Source organism: Equus przewalskii, chromosome 3, assembly GCF_037783145.1.
Source record: "Equus przewalskii isolate Varuska chromosome 3, EquPr2, whole genome shotgun sequence".
In the NCBI taxonomy this organism is placed as follows: Eukaryota; Metazoa; Chordata; class Mammalia; order Perissodactyla; family Equidae; genus Equus; species Equus przewalskii.
This window is the reverse complement of record NC_091833.1, coordinates 45,235,667-45,260,818: the sequence shown is the minus strand read 5'-3', so window position 1 is coordinate 45,260,818 and position 25,152 is coordinate 45,235,667. Positions and strand designations below refer to the sequence as shown.

Sequence of the window (25,152 nt, the reverse complement as noted above, 5' to 3'; positions counted from 1 at the left end):
TAGAAGGACCCACAACTAAAATATATACAACCATGCACTGGGGGGATTTGGGGAGAAGAAAAAAAGCAGAAAGAAAAAAAAAAAAGAAGATTGGTAGCAGTTGTTAGCGCTGGTGCCGATCTTTAAAAAAAAAAAAAAAAGCAATCTAATTCTCTTTGCTTCAGCTTATAGATTTGGGGTGAAAATATATCCAAAATAACAAGATAATTAAGTCCTCACAATTTAATCTTAAAACCTTAAGGTGGTATCTTTAAACCTAAAAATTTTGCCTTTAAGCTATCTAATTCTTTGTTTGACAATTTTAAAGTAGACTTTCATCAGGTTTGATATTTCACTTTGTGAACTAGAATGGAAAAATAAGTAGGAAAAAAAAGGAGCGAGAAACCTACTTTAAAAGTTATTTGGAGATGATAAGCAAAGGTCGTTGTTTACCCTTGATTAAAAAAGATGAAGACAGAAATTACAGAATTGCCTTTCTAAGAAAAGCAGGAGAAGAAACAGACTTGAGATATAATTGCACTAGAAATGAAAGAGGGACAGAATATAATTATCCACGGCTTAATTGCACAGGTGGATACATACTTGTTGGCATGTGAGCCCATTGTGTATTTCAAGTTTGCTAAACTATTGCTGCTCCAGGTCTGAGTCTAGAACCAAGTGGAGTTTGATACCAACTCTGTTGTCACCAGCAATGACAGTAACAGACTGAGAACTCCCTTTGTGCGGCTTTGTGTGTCTGGTAAACGAAATGTTGCCTCAAAATTAACAATAGTAAAGATCTAATCAGATGTGTGACATATAGTTTAGAAAATATTTTAGATGTTTCAGAGGGGAAAGGATGATTTGTGTATGGCCAGGAAGTAAATGGCTCAAAGAGTGTTGGGCAGTTGTAAAATCTAACTCTGAAAGTATTCTTGCAAATGTCCTGAAGAAGATAAAAGTATAACATGATCAAAGGAACCAACATAGTAGTTCATGTTTTTCAGTGTTTACCTGGAGAAAGACTGCTGGGAAAGGTAGTCTCACGGGCAGTTTTCTGAGCCCCTCTCAGCCACATAATAATGGGCCTTGGGCCGGGAACACTTCCCTACCAAGAGGTGAAGAGCCAGCACTGCTTGCGCCAAGCTCCTTGCCTTGTGTGGGAATATCTTTCCCTGTTGCAGACTCAAGGTCTCTCCTTCGTTCTGCTTAAGCATGTGTGTCAGTGGCCCTCAGTCACACACCTAGCTTTCAGTGTTTCAGGCTCCACAGGTTGGAGTCCTTCTGCTACAGCACAAAAGCTGTGCATACAGGCCAATTGCCCTGTGTCAGCTGTGGGGTTGGGGGGCTGGGAGTGTTGGCCATGGGGGACTAACACACACTATTGGAGCTGATCTTGCACTGTCTCTTCTCTCAGTAAGAAAAAGCATTGTTCCATCTCGTACTTGACTAAATTGTGTTTCCCTTCCCAACTCCAATACCAAGATGCAGTGGGCAGAAGTATTTGCACTTCTACTCCTGGTGGTTGGCGCAGTGACGATCTTTGCTATCCTCCATGTAGTTGGTGTCTTCCCCTGGCAATGGGAACTGGTGCATGGTATTTTGCTCTACAAAGCCCTATGATGTTATTTTGTCTTGAATCTGTCTTACTGAACGTTTTTTTTCAGTGAGGAAGATTGTCCCTGACCTAAGCTAACATCTGTACCAGTCTTCCTCTGTTTTATATGTGGGATACTGCCACAGCATGGCTTGATGAGCGGTGTGTAGGTCCATGCCTGAGATCCAAACCTGTGAACTTTGGGCTGCTGAAACAGAGTGTGCGAACTTAACCACTATGCCACCAGGCTGGTCTCTTGAGCATTTATTTTTTTAAAGATTGACCCTGAGCTAACATCTATTGCCAATAATTTTTTTCCTTCTCCCTAAAGGCCCCCAATACATAGGTGTATGTTCTAGTTGTGGGTCCTTCTAGTTATGCTACGGGGGATGCTGCCTTAGCATGGCTTGATGAGCAGTCCTAGGTCCATGCCCAGGATCTGAACTGGCAAAACCCTGGGCTGCCAAAGCAGATTACATGAACTTAAGCACTCAGCCATGGGGCTGGGCCCTGAACATTTTTTGTCAATGACTTTGATGAAGACAAAGAAAGCCTAACTATGAAATTAGGAAATAGTGCCTGAAAATGATTAAATATACTTTGAGTAGTAATCAACATCTAATTTATTAAGATAGATTGGAAGAAAAGACTCAAAAAGGACTAGAGGTAAAATTGACAAAAACAAATATAAAATTTCAACATGATATACCAGGTAGCTAGAATGATCTTCCACTTAAAATAACTATAATCGGTACATACATTTTTGAAAATATCTTCATAAATGCTTCCATGAGCTGGCAAAAACACCTAGGCCAGAATCAAGTTGGGTACTGAATCTGGCTTTCATTTTTAGGGCATTTACCAAACCAGGTAAGTTGGAGCGTTGGTTTTTGCATGCTTGCAGTACTCAGAGGACAGGGACACAGGCCCAGGGCTGCTCTTCCTACCAGAGAAGTGACAGAGTCCAGCTATTTGCTTGCCGATTTCATTTATTTTCCTAAGTACAGTGGAAGATGATAGTTCCCTACCCTTCTTGAGTTAGGTAAGGGTCATGCAGCTGAATCCTGGCCAATGTGATATGAATGAAAGTGTCATATGCTCCTTGTCGGCCAGGCTATAACATGTTTCTTCTCCTTCCAGGAGGCACTGTCGTCATGTGTTGAAGATGGCAGTGTCCTAGTTAGAAAGAAACTAGATTACTGACTCAATGCACAGGAAAGAGCCTTCCAGGGAGAATTGGGATTTACCTTAACAAGTCCTTGAATGTCTCTGATTTTAATTTTCTCACTTTCATGTAAAGTAATTGAGATTCAGGTACCCCAAGATTCTTCTAGACCTAAAGTTATACGATATTTTTTTCTAAACACATTATGAACTGTTTGAAGACAGGAATGATGTTTTGTTTATATTAGTGTGTATTCTACCTTGTATAACATCTGGCATAAAATAGGCACTTGGTATATTTTGAATGGATGAGTGAACAATTGATTCAAAAACTACTTTCTCCTGCAAAAATATCCTCTGTGGCAACCACCCCTACTTTTAGTCAAAATTCTATTCCTTCAGTGTCGTCATCTTATTAAGGCATAAGTTTTTAGGGAAAAAAGTTATTCCACAAATTTGCACTGAGGAATAATGAGATAAACTCTATAGGCTGACTGATACTGATATTCAATTGCTATTCAGCAGCATTGTTTATACAAGTTGCTGAAATATTGAAATATTCCTATAACATTTTAAAACCTCCAGTATTCCCACCCCCACAACCTATTGGCCATCTTTGCCTGGGTTTCTATAGGTTCCTAAATTTTCATCTTTCTTATTCTCATCATTTCTCAATACCTATGTAGTCTCAGTGGTTGGCTTAATGACCTACCTTTTAGACTAAACTTGAAGTGGTATATTCATGACCAACTCATTTTTATTCTTACTTCTTTTATTCAAGTATTCACCAAATGCTCTTAATTCTCCTTCTTAAATATCTCTTGAACTCATTCTCTTTCTTCATGCCCATCTCCACACATAGGATGGTCCAGCCATTCTGAGCTGTATGAAATTCCCCCACGTGCCCTGCTTTCTTGTACCTCTGTGTATTCTGTTTCTCTGCAGAGAATGCCTTTATCAACCCAACAGCTCTATTCTGTTTTGCTGATCCCGCCTACTTAACCTTTTATACTCAATTCATAGGTCACCCTCTTACGAACCTGTCCTCACTCCTGCTTTCCCCTGGAGAGAGTCACAGGATACTACATCTCTATTACTGCACTGAACACATTTTGCTGTGATAAATTCTGAACTAAGCCAAAATATCCTAGACCTTAAGCCAGTTTATCAATAAGGCTTACCATAAGATCATGGAACTAAACTATTTGCCAACAATTCAGTCAGGTATTCTAATAACCCGATAAGGTGGATAAGGTGACATAGGAATTAGCCTGAAAATTTTAGCTGGAAAAACACTGGAGATGTGTGTACAAATGGTGGAGAAGAGAGGGAGAAGCAAGTGTAGGAAATTTAAGCAGCTTCATGTGGCTTGAGCATAGGATGCAACGGCGAAAGGCAAGATACAGGTGTGGAGAAAAACACAGAGGCTTCACCTAAAGATGCTTATAAGAAAAATTAAAGATACTGGACTTTGTCTCTGAAACTGGTGAGGAATTATTAATATATTTTATTAGCATGGAAGTAATCTGATCCAATTTGCCACCTAGAAATATCACTCAGACAGCATAGTACTTGGATAAATTGGAGTGCAATAATAATAAAAACAAATAATAATCCAGGTCAAACAGAAGGGTGTGAGCTCAAAAATCATAAAGGATAGAGGAAAAATAAGGGAAGGGTCAAAGGATTTTAGGAGATAGTGTTGGTAGAATGTGGTGTTTGATTGGATGTGGAGGGTGAAATGGAGGGAGGAATATAGAAAAAGCCTGAGATTCTGGCATGAATGACTGGATATGATAGAGCTCTGAACTAAAATGGGAAAAACAAAGGATACTTTGACAAGGCTGGGGGGGTTAGTGATTTTGATTTAGATCTAATAATTTTAAGGGGTATATAGGGATGCAGGGGGAGATGTCCAGTAGGTAGTTGTATATATGAAAGTAGAGCATAGGTGAGAGTTCTGGGCTGGGCAGATGTGAAAGTCATCAGACTATCGGTGGTGGTTATAACAACGCTCTCTACCCTTGCCTTACTGGTTAGTAAGGATGGATGAAAGGAAAAGGAACTACGGTCACCCTACTTACCCTCTGTTTCTATGTCATAATTTTCAGCACAAATATTTGGCTAATAGTAGGAAGAAACACAATTAAGGGAAGATAGACTGAGGTTCTAGTCAGTCGTGTTTCTTAGAAGGCTTTCTATCTGCATTTAAAGCGAATCCCGGTTCAAATGAAAAGCCTCTCAGGGCTGTCAGTGCCCCCGCTTATTCAGTCATAGATGTAGACACTTACCTTGTACTCACTTTGAGACTTGTTGAACCCCCATGTACCCTGGGTATACCAGAATTCCATGCTCAGGGGATGTGGCAAATGCCATATGAGAATGGAGCAACAAGGAATGATGGATACACATATTACACATGTCTGCTTTGCTCAAGCTCCTGCTTCATTGTTCCATCAGACTTCACTTACAAAACCGAAGTTCAAGTTTTAAACAAGACAGCAATAGCAGAGCATTAAACTCAGCATGGGGCTTTTCTGAGTGTGAGGTCATGTGTGACTCCACAGGTTGTATGCCCACAAAGCTGGCCCTGTATGTCATCTTTTACCACACGGCTTCTTCCTATAACACAATGCCTCAACTTGGAGGTTGTTTGGCCAATGTTTACTATTTGGAAAAATGGGAATAATTATGAAGATACATGATAATAGTGTCACTCCTCTTACTTGTCTGTTCTGTTGTGTACTTTGTGTTATCTTTGGCCATAAAGAAACTATATGTTATCAATACATGTAAAATATTCATCCTTGGTTACACATCTTTATCATCCACCAAGCATTTTCTTTAACATGGCATTAAATGATGCTAATTTCATTGTGTTTTGTTTTTTCACCTTTGATTCACCTTTTGTGAGTCATATTCCTTCAGTAGGCTTTTCTGCCACTAGAGGGGAAAATAATTTGTGTTCTGCTGCAACTCATTTTGCAGGGGCCAGGGAGAGAGAGAGAGAATAATGTGTGTTTGTACAGAGAGATGAAGAAGCAAGGCTCCTTTGTGAGAAAGTTTATCATTTTAGATTTATCCTTGATATGTGCCTTTTTATACATGGGATTTTTTTTTTTAAATGGATGAAGGCTCCTACAGCACCTTTATCTAAATCTGTGTTTACTTCTGTCATTGTCACATAACAGGTTTTCATTTACTGGGATGCTGAGGAAAGTGGAAGGAGAAGGTTGAATTAATTTGTTAGGGCCAGTTGCATATGTAGCTTTTATAAATCTTTCAGAATTCCTACTGTACCATCTTACCTTGCAGAAAAGATATTTCCATATCTAAGTCATATTTGCATTTTTTTGTAATTCTGAACTTCTACTCCGTTGTTAAATAAATGATTTTAAAAACATGGGAAAACCTACATCTATGAATATAACCATCCACCATGCAGCAGCTCTGGAGTTTTAGTTTGGCAAACAAATATTTGTCTCCCAACTATCCCTGTCAGGATGTAGGAATATTGGTAGTTTATTTTATGCAGTATAAAATTTCTTACTCCATGTCTTAGACGACACATGTTTTGTATACACTGAATGAAGAGGTTTAAACCAACAGATTTGCCAGTCAACAGATGACTTCAAAAAACTGTGCTATGATGACTTACAATTAAGAATTGAATCTGAGCAATGTAAAAACTACCAGTATGATAGTAGTGAATGAGAGCTCAATACATATGTCCTTGAACAATGTCATTAGATATTTTCCTTTTTTTATTCTCTGAGATATAGTCTTATTCTTTAATATTGCAATTCTTTCTTGCTTCTTACTATGTATTTAACTATTTTTGTAATTAATATAAATATACGAGTGTACAAACACACACACATATGCACACACACATTCATACATGTTTTTAAGTGACTCTCCTGGAGACAGTGTATTCAAACAGAAGTGGTAAGGTGGTGAACACAATGTAGTCTATACAGAAGTTGAAATATGATGCACACTTGAATTTTATATAATGCTATAAACCAATGTGACCTCCATAAAATAAATAAATAAAACAGAAGTGGGCACTCCAAATGATAATTGCAAATTTATTTCATTCTAATACTTTTTAATCAGGATAATTTTCTCTGAAATTGGGATTCATTTTACATATTTGTATAAATATAAGACAGTATACTTGAAAAGCTTTTATTAAACTGAAAATGTATTCTACAAGGAATGGTTTCTCATAATTGAGGGAATACAGTAACAGCTCAGACATAAATAGTGAGTTTACATGATCCAGCATTGTATGTGATATAATTTTCAGAAATTATCTTATTTGGTTCTCAGATATTATCAGGTAGGAATTATTTTTATCACCACTTCAATTATGAGAGAACTGAGACTTACAGGGGTGTCTAAGATAATGGTGCTATTAAGCTGAGCTTAGAAGTCATTCTAGACTGACTTCAAATGTCGCATTCAAAAACCACTCCAATTTTGCTTTGGTACAGAGATCGATTGGCCATTATTCTCTCCTGAAAGAATTGTACTGTATAATTACTTGGCAACCATATTTTAATGATACCATCTGTTTGTAGGGTTTTTGGGGGGTTTTTTTCTGCTCGTGCTGAGTCCATGGCTACATCAAATCACCCCTGCAAGCTGGGCTTCATTCTCTGGCAGTTGCTTGGTCTCCACCTACACAGTGGAAAAGGATGAAATGGCTTGAGGAAATGGATGATTGCACTTGAACTGGTCAAATTACTAAAGAATCAATAAGGCTGCCTCTGTAAGATTATTGACTGGGAGGCGCCTCTGAGGCCATAACTTCACTTCTAGCCAATATTTCAAAGAATGCTAGGTGCAGGACTATCTGCAGAACCTAAGGATCCTCACAGCGCTGAGGAAGGCAACACAGGATTGTTCTATCAGTTGATTGAGTGTTTTCGAAGCCTCTGGTCATTTTCATTGTATCGTGGGTGTGGTGTTCCTTCATCAGGCCTTTTCTGTCTCCACTGCTTTTGGGAAGGAATTCAGTATGAACGATCTACCCTTTCTGTGCACCTTAATTTATCTTACTTATCTATTTTATAGCAAGTTGATATAGTAAAAGAAAGATTATTAATACAGAAGAGACTTAGCCACTTTAAGACTGGGAGAAGACTAATTTTTAATTTTACGTTTTTTTATTTTAAGCACTTAAAACAAGATAGGAATTTTTTCCACATTTCTGTTTTTGTTTTGTTTTCTATCTTTTAATATACTACCTAGGGATTAAGTTCTTAGCACAGACATCTTTTATTTGGCATTGTCAGTACAAATAACTAAGTACACCTGATAGAATTGAATTTTGACGTACAAAGACAAAATGATGTGGGGGGGAAATAGGATAATTGTACAAAAATAAGTAGAATTAGTTCTGTTACTATTTTAAATAATATAGTGATTTAAATAATATAGTGAATTGCTATAGTCACATTATTATTAGAAAGTCAAAGAAGGGGCCAGCCCAGTGGTTTAGCGGTTAAGTTCGCAGGCTCTGCTTCGGCAGCCCAGGGTTTGCAGGTTCAGATGCTGGGTGCGGACCTAGCACCGCTTGTCAAGACATGCTGTGGCAGCATCCCAAATAAAATAAAGGAAGATTGCCACAGATGTTAGCTGAGTGACAATCTTCCTCAAGCACAAAGAGGAGGATTGGCAAAAGATGTTAGCTCAGGGCCAATCTTCCTCAAAAACAAAAAGTCAAAGAATTGTACAATTGGATATTCTAATTCCCATAGAAGTTAGCCACATCTCAATTGTTATCCCAGTCAATAGAATGTGTTTGAACTTAATTATTTTGTGTAGAATGAGAGGAAAGGAGTTTTCTGTAGCTAAGAGGATATATAATCTTTGGCACATGTTGCCAAAGTTTATCATGCGAGATAAAATTCATATTCTTGTTCCACCCGGCAAAACTGTGTGATCATTACCATTCAGATCGACAAGAAACAAAAATTGTAATACAAGTCATGATTATTAAGCTTAAAATTTTGTTCACTAATTAATATTAATAAAGTTAACATCATTCAATACTTAAGGCAAAATTAAGTCTGATAAACCCCAAGTGAAAAATACAAAAAGAAAGTTCTTTAGGTTGTCTTTAAAAATGTTTGTTTCCTCCAAAAGATAAAAAAGACAATAGCTGGGTCTCTATAATTTTGTTAGTGCTCCCTTACTAGCATGAATCCAATTTCTCTGAATGATGACAATGCTAGAAAACTGTGCTGGCAGTGAAATTAGTGCTTTGTGACCTCAAAATTCCCCGTCACTCCTGCTTTTTGGCAAAGTCAGCTCGGCCTCTTCTCTGGGCCTCCACAGCCCCCCAAAAGATCCGGGAGCAGCCCCTTTAGGACAGGCCTGTTCTACTGTCCCCAGTTAGGACATCTGTCAGCCCTCTTTAATGCAATAAAATATCACAGGCTCATTCTGGATCCTGTAGGGAGCTTTTCTCTGATGGAAGTTGTTATTAATAAACTGTGTGCTCACAAGTGAATAGCATTACGATGGGCCATGGAGCAGTGGTGTCAGCCTCACCTGGGAACTAGCTAGAAATGCACACTCTTAGGCTCCAACTCCAGCCACTGAACCTGAATCTGCATTTTAACAAGATCCCCAGGTGATTCCTATACATGTTAAGGTTTGAAAAACACTGTTGAGCTGTACCAAAATGGCAATGCTCATGAATGTTGCCAAGAAGAAAATCCCCCAGCCGCAAAAATGTCTCCGTCTAAAGAAAGGATTCATATGGTAGCGGTGCCAGGCTCCACAGCAGGGCAGCCTGGGGAGGAAATATCTGAGGGCAGGGGATGCTAATGGCTGCTTTGGGAACCACGCCACTAGCATAGTGAATAGACATCTTTTCCTTTAGTCTGACAAAACTCCCTCCTCTTTTTACTGGGAAAAATTCACATGGTAATGCAAACTTAAAAAACGTTAAAAGAAGACTGCAAATATTTTGCAATTGAGGGAGAGAGAGAGGAGGAGGAACTTATTTTTAAGCACAAGCAGAACTTTTGACCTCTTGCAAATCATACAATAGAGGTAGGGTTTTGCCTTTAACTTCTGGGGTTAGAGCAGAAACCCAGTTTTACAACCTTTAATCATTTCTTTGACCTTCTCTGAATTTCCACATCCTTCAACATTACTGGAGTTTAGAACTGAGCATAGTTCCCTACTTTTTTAGGGCTGGCTTTAATCAATATGTGTCATGTGGAAGAAATTTGAGCTCTTGATTACCATTCTTTTCATGCCTTATTTTTCATTATAGCTCTGTCCTAAATAATTGTTAAATATTAGTTACACATGAGACTTTATGGGCTTAACAAGCCCACCAGGTGATTATGATTCATGTGGTCCTTGGAGCACACTTTGAAAAACTGTGAAGACTAATCACTAGCTTCATCCCTAATATTTTGGGGGTAAAAAAAACAAAAATAGAAAAATAACGTGTAAATCATGGTTTTTAGGTGACTGAAACTTTGTTGTTTGTCTCCAATTCCAGTTTACCTTATAGATTTTATTTTTAAAGTTGCAGTAATATTTTCCTCCTTTGTGCAATTTTAGCAGGGTAAATTGGAACTTGTTGAGGTTGAAAAATGTTTCAACTCTTTCCAATTTCTTCCGTACTTCAAGTTTTTCTGATTTATACCTATAGTTATTTATAATTTTTTAAAAAAACTGCCTTAATTTTAATTTTTAAGACATTTCCATTTTTATTTTGACGATGACAGCAATTTAATCAACTTCTAATATATTTTGGAAGAATAGTCTTCCTGACATTTCTAGGGAAGACTTACAATACTATTAAGTTTTCTTTGGACCAGGCCTGTTGGGGCTTTTCTCAAGATGACCATGTTAGGACTCAGAAATTTTCCATTTCCGGTAAGGCCTCCTTGTTTTTTCTTATTTTAAAATATTTGTTCTCTAAATACTCCAGAAGAAAAAGAATCCTAGGCAGACTGATAAAGTAACAATTTTATCAGAATTTCAAAGTAACCATGTTACCATGAATAAACACTGAATATAAAGACTGTGTTTCATGAAATTTTATTTACCTATGTTTATTTTGGACATATTGCTAATTGAATCAGTAAAAACTTTAGTCCCTTTCTCTTGATAACATAGAAGCTCCTTTAAAATATAATGAACGTGCCAGTTTACTGAATAGTGGTTTCTTCAAACTTGTTGAGATTTAAACAAGGACAGCATGGGTTAGAAGAATAGAAACCCCGTGCTTTAGCCCACGAACTTCCTCCTGTGTTTTCTTTACATGGATGTGTGCGTTTGCGTATTCCATTTAACTCAATTTGACCATCTTTTAAAATATTGCCTATAGACTTAGAAACCCATAATTTATCGTTATGCAACTGGACTAACGAATTTATTTTACTGCTCCATCATCAACCTTGTATCATTTTTGTCTGTTATACACAAACCTTGCCTTTAGAATTCCTTAAAATGTTAAAATTCACTGTCTGAAAAAGGCTACACTAGAAAGAATGATGACTTTACCAGTAATTAGGAAGAAGCAAGGATTTGGAAGGAAATATGAGGAGTTCCATCTTCATCATGGTCAGATAAGAAAGCTGATGGAACATCCAAGAGGCAATATGAGACAGCTCAGGACACAATATTGAATGCTGTGCCAAGATTAAATGAAGAGAAAAGAAGAGGGCTGGGATTCATTCACGCTGACCCACACAGGGAAAACCTGCTTACTGCGTTTTCCAGGACACAAGAGTTTCAGCAACTCTTTTGAAGCTAGTGCTTTCTGTTTTATAAATTCATTTTAAAATACATCTTGGAAGTATTCTCTTTTTTTCATCAAAAATATCCTATTTTTGAAAAATATTTACTCTTTTGACTTTTATGTTGTAAACTATCTTGGAATTAACATTAACACTTTTCAATGAAGATATAGCATCTAAATTCGTATACAGAATATATGTGAATTTATAGGCCCTACAGTGTGACTGCATTTTCTCTATTAAATGATCTTTTACATGTATTTATCTAAGAATATGCTGGAAGCATCCAGAACAAAATATCAACAGAGATTATCTCAAGGTAGTAAAATTATGAATGTCATTTTTATTTTTTTCTTTTGTCTTTCTTCAAAAAATTAATAAAGAAAAATTCTACAAACAACATTTTGAAAATGAGAAATAGAAGCAACTCAAAATAAATATTTCTTACAAGTTTATGTTTCTGATGTGGGATTATCCACTAAATTTTTAGCCAAAAGAAGCAAAACCAAATGACATTTTAATTGCCTAAAGAAGGATGTCATTCTCTTTTCACTAAGAGTAGCTATCTACTCTGGAGTAACTTTAAAAAGCAAATTTGGACAGAAAGAGGAGACTAGACTAAATATCTGAGCTATTTGCAAATTCCCCTCTAACATGTCTGGTACTGGAAACAATGTAACACTTATGAGTTTGAGATGACCGGCAAGGAGACCTCAGTACATGACGCACATTTATAGACTGAGATGGGTGTTGTGCCATGGAATCAGGATCCTTTCTTATGTAATGCCCCTCTCCTACCCCTTGTCACACTGTCTTATAATTGCTTATCTAGTTATCTGTCTTTACCTATAGACTCTAAGTTTGTCAGGGAGGAATTTGGGTTTGTTTGCTGTGTCTGGCACATAGAAGGATGTCAGTTTTTTCTGGCTTAATGAAAGATGAATAGCCCAGAACAAAGAGGGTAATTTAGAAAAGAAAATAAATAGAAAAAAATTGATAATACTGATGGCTCAACAGAAATTATAGAGAGGAAAAATAAATAATTTTTAAGGGCATGATTTTTGGACTAAGATAATCCTGATATGATTCTACCCCCCAGGAGAGTTAAGAGCAAATCAAATGGGTTGAGGTGGCTAAGAAGTGCAGCCCTGGTAGTGGCATGAGCAGTCTCCAAGTTTTATTACAAGACAAATTAAACTCAGACAATAGCAAGTCTTATTCTTGGGAATAATTTTTTAAAATACAGCTGAGATATTCATAAAATATGCAGATTTTTCAAAATTTAGGAACAAAACTGGGAGCCTTAAAAATTTATGCTTCTCTGATTTTGCCCTTCCTAAATTAGTCTAGAAATAAAGTTAGAGAGAAGTCAGATTTTATTATACTCTATGTTGACCTTAATAATGTCAGAGGATTGTAGGGGAAAAAAGAAAATATTGGTTACCCTTGATTGAGGAATCTAGCTTTGGGAGGAAAGTGATGAGAGCTGTTTTATTTTTTCCATTGAGTTTTCAATTTTAGTTTTAGAAAAAAGCTTAGAGAGAAAAGACTGAGGGTGATTTTGTTTCTGTTGCTGGAGCACAAAGACTTATGTGACAACTGGAGAGAATAAAGGTAGCTTTGACTGCTGTGCTCAGTTCACGTGTGCCTCTGATACTGATGTGTTCAGGAAAGTAACATATCTGGGAAGCAGATGTGGCCTCTTTGTTAGAAAGGCAAAATGGCATAAGAGTTGAGAGTGTGGGCAGTGTTATTTCACACTCCAGTGTTCAAATCCTTGCTTAGCAGGAAGACCCTGGACAAGTTTTTTCAACTTCTCTGAAGGCCATTTCTTCATCGGGAAGATGGAGATAATAACTTCCTCAATTAATCGTTAGTATGATTAAATGAGGTAACTCCTGTAAAGGGTTTAACACAGTTCCTGATATACAGCAAGTGCAAAGAAATGTAAGCTATTTTGTCTTTGCTATTTTTTTATTATCTAAGAAGATACTGATCATGCAGATGTGCACCAAGTGTGAGTCGTAGGGCCTGGTGATTTGCTGCAGTCAGAGAGCAGAGAGGAGAAAGAGAAGGTCATATCTTAGTAGGTTGTTGTCTTCTCCCATAAGTTCTTTCTGCAAAGAGAAGAAAAGACCAGGAACCTGGGAAGAAGCACTTGAATATAGCCAATGACAAGGTTTTTAAGTAGAGTGAGGGATTGCTGAGGACTCTAATAAGGAATCTAAGACTAAGGGCAGAAGAGATCCTGGAATCCTCTTCGCCATCTACCTCTCCCACTTTTCTTTGGGTGTCTTACAGCAGTGAAACTGAGGAGGAGAGTATGTGACAAAGAAGGAGCTGTTGATGACAGAGAAACAGAATTGGGAAACATGACATGTTATTTTATTATTTTCAAAAGAGCTTGCCTCAGACCACAGCCCTGAAGGAGAGGAATGAAGCAGATTATCCTAGTTTTGTGTAAACGCCTCTCTCCCGGTGTCTGTTTTTTCCCATCAGAGCTGAGCTCCATTAACAATGGTAGTAGCCTGACATGAGTGAATATTCCACAATTAAAATGACTCTCTTTAATTAAAAATAGTTTGTGGATAAGAAGCAGTTGTTAAAACTTGTAAGATTGGTGGACTCTTCAAAACCACCTATCAGAACGACAAATAGAGAGCAGGACACTAAACACTTAAAATTAGAGGAATATCATTTGCATTTGATCAACAGATATTGCATTGAATATCTATACTGTTATAATACTAAAAGTGGAAGATAGTAGCAAGTTAAATATGCTTTATCTTAAAGTGCTAAAGCATATGGTATAGGCAATTACAAAATAGGGCAACATGCAGTAAAATGCTAATTGTGTCTTTCAGGTGATGGGAGGAAATGAAAGGTGAGTGAGATGCATACAGGGTACTGTCTTCATGACTGTCCACGTTGAAGGAAACAGAATTGGAGCTAGGATTTAAACACTCACATAGATAAATAAAGATAAACTGAAAAAAATTATAGTGGAGTATAATTTATTAGCTAAACATTTCAATGTCGATCTACAGTGTTTCTTATGCTGCAGACTCTGGAGAGCTGAAAATATACATTTTCCCCAAACCCCTAAAGCTAAAGTGGGAGGAAGAAACTAAAACTGGTGGTCTGCCATCCTTTTGCTCCCTTCACTAGGAGAATGCACCTGGGAGAAAGAAAAGGCAGACGGCCAGAGTGTATGCTCCTTGTCAACTGGGCTTCCAGGTAAACAGACTAAGGATATATGGTAGGAGGAAGAGACCTTACCTCTGAGGTGCCCTCCGCATGATGTGCTGGCTAAGGATCCTATAGCTCAAGTAAATATAACCCTGCATCTGTAAGACGTGACAATCGGTAAGGAATGTCACCTAAACTGTAGAACTATCTGGGGTACAAAAAGAAGATGTTGCAGAATTTATACACTCACTGCTGTGTGAGGAACGACCTTACTTAGAGCCTCATCTATTCTGGCCAGAGGTGCTCGTCTGACATGAGAAAGAAGGACTTGGGGAGCTGTCCCTGATATCTGGTTCTCTCTCTGCTTGATCTGAAGCTTTTCATTGTCTGTGTCCTTGAAATTATTACTAGTTTACTACTGAATAAGATTTCTGATTTATGTTATTCTGACTTGACAGTCCCATCAAGTGTGTTAGCTCATACAGTTCTGGATAAGTTGGATTCCACTAAACAGATGCTCTTTCATGAGACTTAAATTTGGAATTTAGAAAAATCGAGAGTGGGGCAGAACATTGACAACCATTTTACTAATCCATTTACTGCTACAAGTAATGTGTGCAAGGTGTGTGTATGTGGTTGGGGGGAGATAGGTAGGAGCATAAATCATGGATGACTATCATAAGAGGACAATAAAAGTGAGACCAAGAAGAGAAAATAATATTAAGAAGGAAACATAAAGTTTGCCTGAATTCTAGCTTTTTCTGAGACACAGGCAGCAATTATTGTTTTTCATCATTTTAAAAGAAATTCTGTGATTCTTTTAAGGTATACTTGAATCGTTTAAATGACAAAGATTTATGCTTTAGAGGTGCCCAGTTTTTCTTTTGATGGTCCTAATTGTTCAACAGTTATGTTGCTATAAATCTGTCTCCAAACGGATTCCACCCATCAGCCTACTCCTTGGTGCTAATTTTTATTTTGACTTTAAAGTGTTTGAAGATAGCCGTTAAATCTATCTGAATCCACTGGTCTCTTGGTTTTTGTTTTCTTAAGTCTTCTAGTCATTTTCCATAACAGAGCGTAGAGTCCACTTTCCATCCTGAGTGCTCTTCTTTGAAGGTGCTCCAGTTTGTGTTAGCTCTTCTTTTTGGAAATAGATCCAAGTTTTTCTGCAATGCCACCACCACCGATAACAACAGTAAATGCAAGGAAAGGGAACAAACAAGAGGGACATGGAGGACGAGCCTATAGATTAAAACAGATTTTTAAAAATCTAACGCATAGCAATGCATATACCTTATTTGGATACTGATTCAAACAGATGAACTACAAAAATTAATTCATATGAGTTATCTGAAAATTTGAACATTCGCTGAAAATTTGATGATATAAGGGACTAATTGTTAATTATTTCTAGGTATATTTTTGGCATTGGGATTATGTTTTAAGGTTCTTTATATGTTAAAAATGCATTATGTTAAATACATGGATGAAATGATATGAAGTCTGGGATTTGTTTCAAAGTAATTCATGATGGTGAGTATATGAGTATATACACATGGCCAACATTGCCATGAGAAGATAATTGGTGAAACATACATATGGGATATATGGGAGTTTAGCTGTCAGTCAACTTCTGAAATATTTGAAATTCATCATAATAAAAAGCAACGTTCATAAGTTTTAGCTTAAATTTAGTTAGATAAGAGCAGTTTGCATCATTTGATTTGACTATTGTTAGTTATGTGCTTTCCTTCGGGAAACCAGCCCACAGATGTGTCTGTATGTGTGTGTCGTTAGCTGGCCAGTCAAAAGAGCGAACAGACAAATGGATAAGAAAATGTGATCACTAATGGCAGGATGCACTCACTATTGATGGTGAATCATGGGACTCAATAAGTTATTTATTTATTATATAAGTAACACATAACCAATATCTCTTTTAAAAATTAATCTTAAATACAGGCAACTAGAGTGACTGTCTTGACTATTCCTTTGCTATTTACAAAGAAAAATAGATTCTTTAGCTCAAACTTAGGAGCTTACAGAGAAAGAGAGGGAGGAAGAAGGAGGAAAAGCTATGGCTGAATGTACTCATCTTTTAAGAATCAAATTTTACGTGAATGCTATTACCAATATGATCGCCAGGGTTATTTCTTGAATCAACACATTTTATGGTATAAATGTGTTCTGTTGTACCTGAGAAAGCTGCTTTCATTTACCTCTGAGTAAAAGGACACTGGAGGGTAACAGTTAAGAAAAGAAAAAGCCCATATTATTTCATATACCTTTTTAGTTCCAGGTCATTTTTCAAAGTACAAAAACAGAGCATCACTTAAATATCCCTGAAGATGACCGGCAGTCATTCAGTGGCCTCAAGTACTATTTTCTGAAAAATACCTAAGTGAATAGAAAGAACATGTATTCAATCTTTGCAAGTTATATCATTTTCCTGAGTGGTTTTCTTCATCACAAGGAAAAATATACACACACACGCACCCCTAAAATTTTCTAAATCTGTAAAAAAAATATAGAAAAGATCTACTGAATGCTTTTTGAGCACACAGATCAGATGGCTGTATGTCCCAATAACACCTAGAATATGATGGCTGCTCAGTGATCTGTCCTACAATCACTACCGCTGAAGTCAAACCACCATGTTCTTTTGCCTGGGTTATTCATCTCTGCACCTGCCTATCTCCCTACAGTCCATTCTCAGTATAGAAAGCAGAATCATCTCTTCAAAACTTAGGTCAGATCATGTCACTTCTCTAGTCAGGTTTCCTATCTCACTTCTAGTAAAATTAAATTTCTTTACGACATTCTACAAGATTCTGTGTCACATGCACCCTTCCCATTACCTTTCTGATCATATAACGTTTTACTCTTTATCTTGTTTCCTTGGCTCTAGCTACACTAACTTTTTGCTGTTCCTCATATGGCAGGGCCATTCTTAATGGTGTGCTTCTTCCTCCTGACTTCAATGCTCTTTCCTGAGATGTCTGTGTGGCTCACTCTCTCCCTTCCTTTAAATCTTTGCTTAAATGTCAGCTTCTCAGTGAGGCCTTTCCTGACTACCGTATTTAAAACTGCAATTCCTCTCCCAATATTCCCTAAGCTGCTCCATGGTTTATATTTCTTCCTAGCACTTTTCTACATATTTTTCTATTTGTTTATTTTATCTCTCTATCCTCTTGACACCTCACTAGAATGTAAGCTCCATGAACACATGGATTTTTGTCGGTTTTGTCCTAAAACCCTGCATAGTAAATAAATATATGCTGAAAGGTCATATTGTGCACCTCAGATCCAATCAACCACGGTCTATGCAGTGGGAGGCCACGGGAAGACCAGGTTTACAAAGAGGGGGTGTCAGGGAAGGAGAAAATAATATAAGCATATATTGTTACCTATTTCAAAATAAAGAAACAATGCTCAAGACCACTTGGTGGCTTGCTCAGGGTTATATAACTAATTAGTGGTGGAAAGGGAATCAAATTTAAGTCCTGCACAATCGAGTTCATAATCTTTGAGTGATCACATAGCCATAGCTTCACATGACCTGAGGTGCGTTAGTAAAGAGATTCCAAGCTACCTCATCACGTATAGTTCTGAAACTGACTTTTTAATTGGGAAATCACTAGGTTCTCATTTAATTAGATCCTAGTGATTTACCTCCCAGTTGGCTATTTAAGTCATATACGTTGTCTATCTACTTAATGACGCTATTACACAAATTTGGGCCAAACTGAACCGTGATGTCTCTTCATGACCTCAGGTCGATAGCTTTCCTCTTCACTTCAGAAGTTTAAAACCATATACCGTAAGAGCCTTTCATCTTAAAGTCACCTAAAGTTTAAGTTGCAGCTGCTGTGTTTGTAAAGTTTGTGGTATTCAGAGGGTCTGTTTAATGTCTGATATTGATAGGGTGAGGATATCAGGTTGGTGACATTTACCATTATTTCTGATGAACATAATAGGAGTTACTTTTGGAAAAGTATGTCTAATAAAAACTTATAACACAAATGGGCTCATACACTTGTGAATGGATTAATCCCCAAACAAATTTTAAAAAAGATTTGTAGCTATACTGCAGAAAGCAGACTTCCACTGTAAAGAAAGACTCTAAGTTAAGATAAAGGGAAACTTTAATTGCATCAGGGCCAATGAGTCTCAGAAGAATTGATCCAAACTGCTAAAGTTTAGGGAGAATAAAGCTAACTGAAAATTAGATTTTTTGAATTACATCTTAAAAAATGCATCATCTTGTGCTCACTTTTTTTTCAGTTCAGTGATTCGCTATTGCTCTGCCCAATTTCTCTCTCTTAGGAAAGCATCACTAATTAGAAATCAGGTAGTTTTTATGCAGAAAAGTATTACTTTTCTGTTTTTAAGAACACACTTTATTTTTTATATCAATGACTATCAGAGTTAGAAAGAAAATTATAAGGCCTTAAAAATTAAGGCATAATTTTAATCATATTTTAAATTGTTTAAAATTATATAATTTTAAATTATGTAATAATATTTAATGTATAGATGGTTAGATAGGCTATTAAGAGCCACTGATTTTCTTTATGTATTTAAGAAACTGCTTATAAAATTAATCCAGTAGATTTCCTTTACCAAATTTCAAGATCTGATTCAGGGGAGGCTTGTCAATTTATATTACAGTGAAAAAAGTCCTTTTTTCTTTTTTAAGCACCTACTGTGTGCTTGAAACTGAGAATTTATCATAGAGCCTATTGAGACTATAGTAGATTAAGAGCTAAGGACTCTTTCTCCTCTTTCTTAGGAACTGAAACTTAATTTAATTTCCTATCTCGTTTTATCTATATTTTTCTCCTCTCCTTCACCCCAACTCCAAGAAGGAAGGTAGGAAGGAAGGATGGAAAGAAGGGACAAAAAGAATTGCAATCCAGAAAGGCAGGGTCCATACTTACTGTAGACTTTAAACTTTTAGAAGTTTGGAATTGATGACACAATATAGAGCTACCATGTTAGTATCTTACATAAAAACCACAACTAGCCTGTCATCATACATTGCCTTATATAAAATTAGCCTTATTAGATTTTTTTCTAGGAACTTTTGAATAAAATTTTTATTTTGAGGTAATTGTATATTCACACATAATTCTAAGAAATAATACAGAGTAATCCAGTATACTCTTCATCCAGGTTCCCCCAATAGTAACATCTTGCATAACTATAGTACAACAATACAACTAGAAAATTGACATTGACACAATCCAACAGTCTGATTAAGATTTTACCAGTTTTACATGCACTCATTTGTGTGCGTCTGTATGTGTGTATATTTAGTTCAGTGTCATTTTATCACATGTGTAGATTCATGTGACCACCACAACAGTCAAGAGAGACCAGTTTCATCAAAAGACACCTCCCTCTCACACACCACCCTAATTCCTGGCAACCACTAATTTGTTCTCCATCTCTATAATTTTGTCATTTCAAGAATGATACATGAATGGAATCATACAATATGTAATCTTTTGATATTGGCCTTTTTTTCACTCAGCATAATTCTCTGAAGATCTATCCAAGTTGTTTCATGGTGGAATAGAATTCATGATGCTATGGACTGAATTGTGTCCCCCCCAATTCATGTGTTGAAGCTCTAATTCCCCAATGTGACTGAGATACGGTCTTTAGGAGATAACTAAGGTTGAATTAGATCATAAGGGTGGGGCCCTAACTCAGCGGGGCTGTGGTCTTATAAGAAGAGGAAGAAAGAGAGAGATCTCTTTATCTCTGCCACTTGAGGACACAGTGAGAAGGCAGCCATCTGAAGCCAGGAAGAGAGTTCTCCCCAGAGCTTAACCATGCCAGCACCCTGATCTCAGATGTTCAGCATCCAGAGTTGTGAGAAAACCCATGTCTGTTGTTTAAGCCACTCAGTCTGTGGTATTTTGTTATGGCGGCCTGAGCTGATTAGTACACATGGTATGGATATATCAGTTTGTTTAACCCAGGGCCTCTTGGTTGCTTCCAGTTTGGGGCTATTATGAATAAGGCTGCTATTAACATTCACGTATAGATTTTTTGTATGACGTAAGTTTTCATTTCTCTGAGGTAAATGCCCAATAGTGCACATGCTTGGTTGTATGATAAGTGTCTGTTTAGTTTTGTAAGAAACTGTCTTACAACAAAGATGGCACTGAGAGTGAAGAAGGAAGTCCCTGCCCCACCCAAAGCTGAAGCCAAAGCAAAGGCTTTGAGACCAAGAAAGCAGTGCTAAAAGTCATCCACAGCCACAAAAAAAAGATCTCCATATCACCCACCTTCAGACTGCCCAAGACACTGCGGCTCCAAAGGCAGCCCAAATAACCGCAGAGGAGCACCCCTAGGGGAAGCAAACTTGACCACTACGCCATCATCAAGTTCCCTATGACCACCGAATCAGCCAGGAAGAAGATAGACAACAACACACTTGTGTTCATTGTGGATGTCAGGGCCAACAAGCACCAGATCAAACAGGCTATGAAGAAGCTCCATGACATTGATGTGGCCAAGGTCAACACCCTGATCAGGCCTGATGGGAGAGGAAGGCATATGTTTGACTGGCTCCTGCCTATGACGCTTTGGATGTTGCCAAACAATTGCAATCATCTAAACTGAGTCCATTTGGCTAATTCTAAATATAAATTTTTATGCCATGAAAAAAGAGAAACTCCCTTTACACTTTCGCTAGCATGGTTGTACCATTTTACATTCTCACCAGCAATATATGTGTGGTCCGGTTTCTCCACATCCTCACCAGCATTCCATATTATTGCTATTTTTTCTTTAGACATTCTTATAGGTATATTGTGATATCTCCTTTTGGTTTTAATTTGCATTTCCCTAATGGCTACTGATGTTGAACACCTTTTCATGTGGATCCTACTAGATTTTTTAAAACTATATTGAACTGTATTTTAAAAGCCCTATGCATTTTTTTCAAAGACATGCACTCAAATACCCACAAATTTGGTCAAGAGATTTTTGTTATGAGGCAAAATATTTTTATTCTGTAAAGCTCAATTTTTATCCACAAAACTTTAAGAAAATAAAATCTAGATTTTTTTTGGACTCATAGGAAGTAGAATAGATACTTGAAGCTGTGGATGTCACTAGTCTTTTTTGTTTGGCTTGGGAGCAACTTTTTCTATGTTTTTGAAGACTCATCAGTGTAACAATGTAGTCCAAACCCTAGCCGTTCCGTAAAGTCTTCTCTTCTAGGAGGTGGGGAGCTGCCCAGCATCCACCTTTAATCCTGCAAAGCATTATGGGAGGACAAACAGCTCTTTAGGTAGACACTCGCATCTGCATTAGGAATGGAGCTCTTTCTCACACAGTCTTCAGATGTCTTGAATTATGGCTTTGGCTTTCAAATGTCTTCCTATGTACCTGCAAAGTAAGAGTTAATAGCAGTCGTAATAATGAATCGCATAGAAGTCTGCTGTAATTAATTGTTAAATAATCAACATTTAATAAGCAAATGAGTGTTTAAGTATAATATGTGCTGCCAATAAGGGAAATTGATAACCACAACCTTAATTAAAGAGAATAATCTAAACACTGTCAGTTAACTTGAAAGAAATATTTTCCAAATAAGCTGCAAATTGGATAATTAGGAGTTGATAGTGATAAGAGATTTGCTTTCACTAATCTCATTTATTTTGCTTACCTCCTTTTGTGTACTGAGCCTAAAGTAAAACAATGTCCTAAAGCATAAATAAAAAGAATTGCATTCCTTTAATTATTTGAGGAATGCTAGTTCTTTCCGACTTGCCAGCAAAATAAGTCTTATCAAATAAACATAAAACATAAATTTAAAATCTACCATCTCCTATTTCTGATAGTAGCATGGGGGAGGAGTGTGGGCTGTCTCTACCCCGGGGGACTCTTAGAGGCAGCCATTGGGGCAGCAAGTCCGTTAAAGCTTCTAGTACAGTTAGGGTATAACCATAATACATCTAGCAAAATTACTAAATTCTGATGGTAACATTTCATAGAAAAATTCCGTTTTGCTGAGCATTGTTTTTCGTATTTGAGGGGCAGCAGTACTTCTTTCAAATGTTACTGTCCCTTCTTTATTGTTGTTTGTAGACTCTCTTGGCAGAAGCCCAGCCCAACCCAGAATTCTCCGTCCCATTTTAATTTTACCTCTTTGTTGCTGTTATCTCTGAATTAGAAATTTCTCATTTGTGTGTATATTACCAAAAATGACTATTACTTATTTGTTGCCTAACGTGGGCCTGGGGTCTGCTTTTAGTCCTTTTCATGTGGTAGATTAATCCTTTGACCCTCACTATCACCTTTGCAAAACATCCTATTATTATCTTCATTTTATGGATGAAGAAATTGAGGCTTAGAGTCATTGCCGAAGGCCGTAGAATGAAGACGATTTAAAACCCACGTTTATCTGATTCTAGAGCAAAGGTGTCCCCATTTTGTTCTATTAAAGTTTTTCATAGTCCTTCAGAAACAAGACTGTAAATTAAATATTAATAGTAAAGCATTCACTGAGTACTGTAGATTCAGCATGTAAATAACCTCAGGAAAAATTAATTCTAAAGCATATTTCATCACCAACCAGCAGGTACATAGAATCTGTCAAATTAGAATTAGGTGGTCAAATTATTTTTCTTTTAAATTTTGTCATGTTATCCATTTAAAATCATCCTTGGTGCTTTATAATAAAAGGGGCTTTTCTACAAACAGCAACAATTAACTAGTAGTTTTAGCAATTGCCAACACTTTAAATGTCAAGCTATTTGCAGTGATTTATTGATGTTTTTACAAATGACTTCCATAGCAGTCATTTATCCTTAAAGCAGTCATTTATCCTTTGTGAAAGACCGTGCTTTTACTAAAAAATATTTTTATTATTTAAAATACCAAATTTTCTATTCTGAAGTCATTTAACAAAGTTTATCCATTCTCAATCAATTCAGTACACTCTTTTGACTTAGCTTTCAAAACCAAAAGGATTCCTTCTAATTAGCCCTCTCTATTCTTTAGACAAAAAGTCACTATTTAGTTAGCAGTTGTGTTGTCTGTTTTTTTGCCAGAATATTCTATAGAAGAAGGCTCAAAATGTAAAGAGTACTACTACTCGTTATTTTTAAACCTTGGTTCTTCAATTCTCCACTCTCAGTTTGTACCTTTAATTTCTCTCTTCATTGGCTCCTTTCAGTGTATAGATATATTCAGGTTATACACATCTTGAAAAATTAAAAATATTAATAAATGAAAAAATAGCCCTTCCTTAAAGCCATGTCCTGCCAAAGCTTCTACCATAGCCCCCTCCTTGTTAATCATCCTTAAAGAGAAGGCTGCTATCTCCTCTTTGTCACTTCTCATTCATTTTTCAACCCACTGCAATCTGCCTCTGCTTCCCACCCTCTAGGCTGCCTTAGTATTGCCAGGGTCAGTGAACAGTTTCAGTGCTTATCTTACCTAGCATTCTCTGGTACTCAATACTGAGGATCATTTTCTACACTTTATACTTATATTGTTTTCTTTTAAAAATTTTCAAGATGAAAATTTATTTTAACTTCTATTTGTGCTGTGAGAGAGAGAGTGTGTGTGTGTTGGGGTCATTTTAAGAAAAAGTGTTTTTAAAAATCTTCTTCATGTTATTAACGAGTAAACATTACCACACTAGGACTTTATTACATCATTTTTGATTCTTGAGCCCTTATTTCTATAAGCCACTGTGAGGGTTTATGGGAGTAACCCAAAGTCACAAATATTCTACTTATTTATTTAAAGAGAGCTGAATGCCACCGGACGTGTAAGTCAAGATTGCTAGCCCTTTTATTTGAACCTATGTCAATAGTTTTGCTCTTTAGATGTATGGAACTGAATTGAGGGGGACACAGAGAATACGGAGAAAAGCTAATGGTTTTAGTAAAATTTAGCACTTTAACAAGGAATTGGGAAGAACTGGATCTGAGTTAGGAAGTCTAGTGAGGCAAATAGTAAAGAGGAAACAAATCCTGTGTTCAATTTTAAGTTTGTTGGGTTTGTAACACTTTTTTTCCAGCATAAATCAATTTGATATCTAATTCACAAACACTGTGGGATAGCACAGCAATTGAAGCCGGGGTGGATGGAGGTTAAATCTAGTGTTACATTTTTTCTTCATAGTAACCGTATCTTTTCTACAAAGGTCAGTAATAGCAATTTCATTTGGGGACTATAATATAGCAGGTAAAAAAATCAAATGAAATCTACAAATGTCACTTTCCTTGTTCGTGTTTTTCTTCAGAGCCTTGGAGAGTTAGAAATAGTATGGCTTTTGAAAATCGTTATTAGATGATTGTGGACTGATGGTATCCAGTATATTTAAGCATCCAGTGGTGAATTATCTCCAAGAAGATTATATACACAACTCTAGTATAGGAAATAAGTATAATGACTAACTATCATTAAGTG

General features: G+C 36.8%; 1 protein-coding gene and 1 pseudogene across 1 annotated transcript in view; both read left to right on the top strand.

The window, feature by feature from the left end:
• Positions 1–25,152, top strand: part of GRID2 (glutamate ionotropic receptor delta type subunit 2) — a 1,375,518-nt gene that overhangs the window by 777,075 nt on the left and 573,291 nt on the right. The window lies entirely within an intron of this gene.
• On the top strand, positions 20,879–21,359 carry LOC103553453 (large ribosomal subunit protein uL23 pseudogene; annotated as a pseudogene).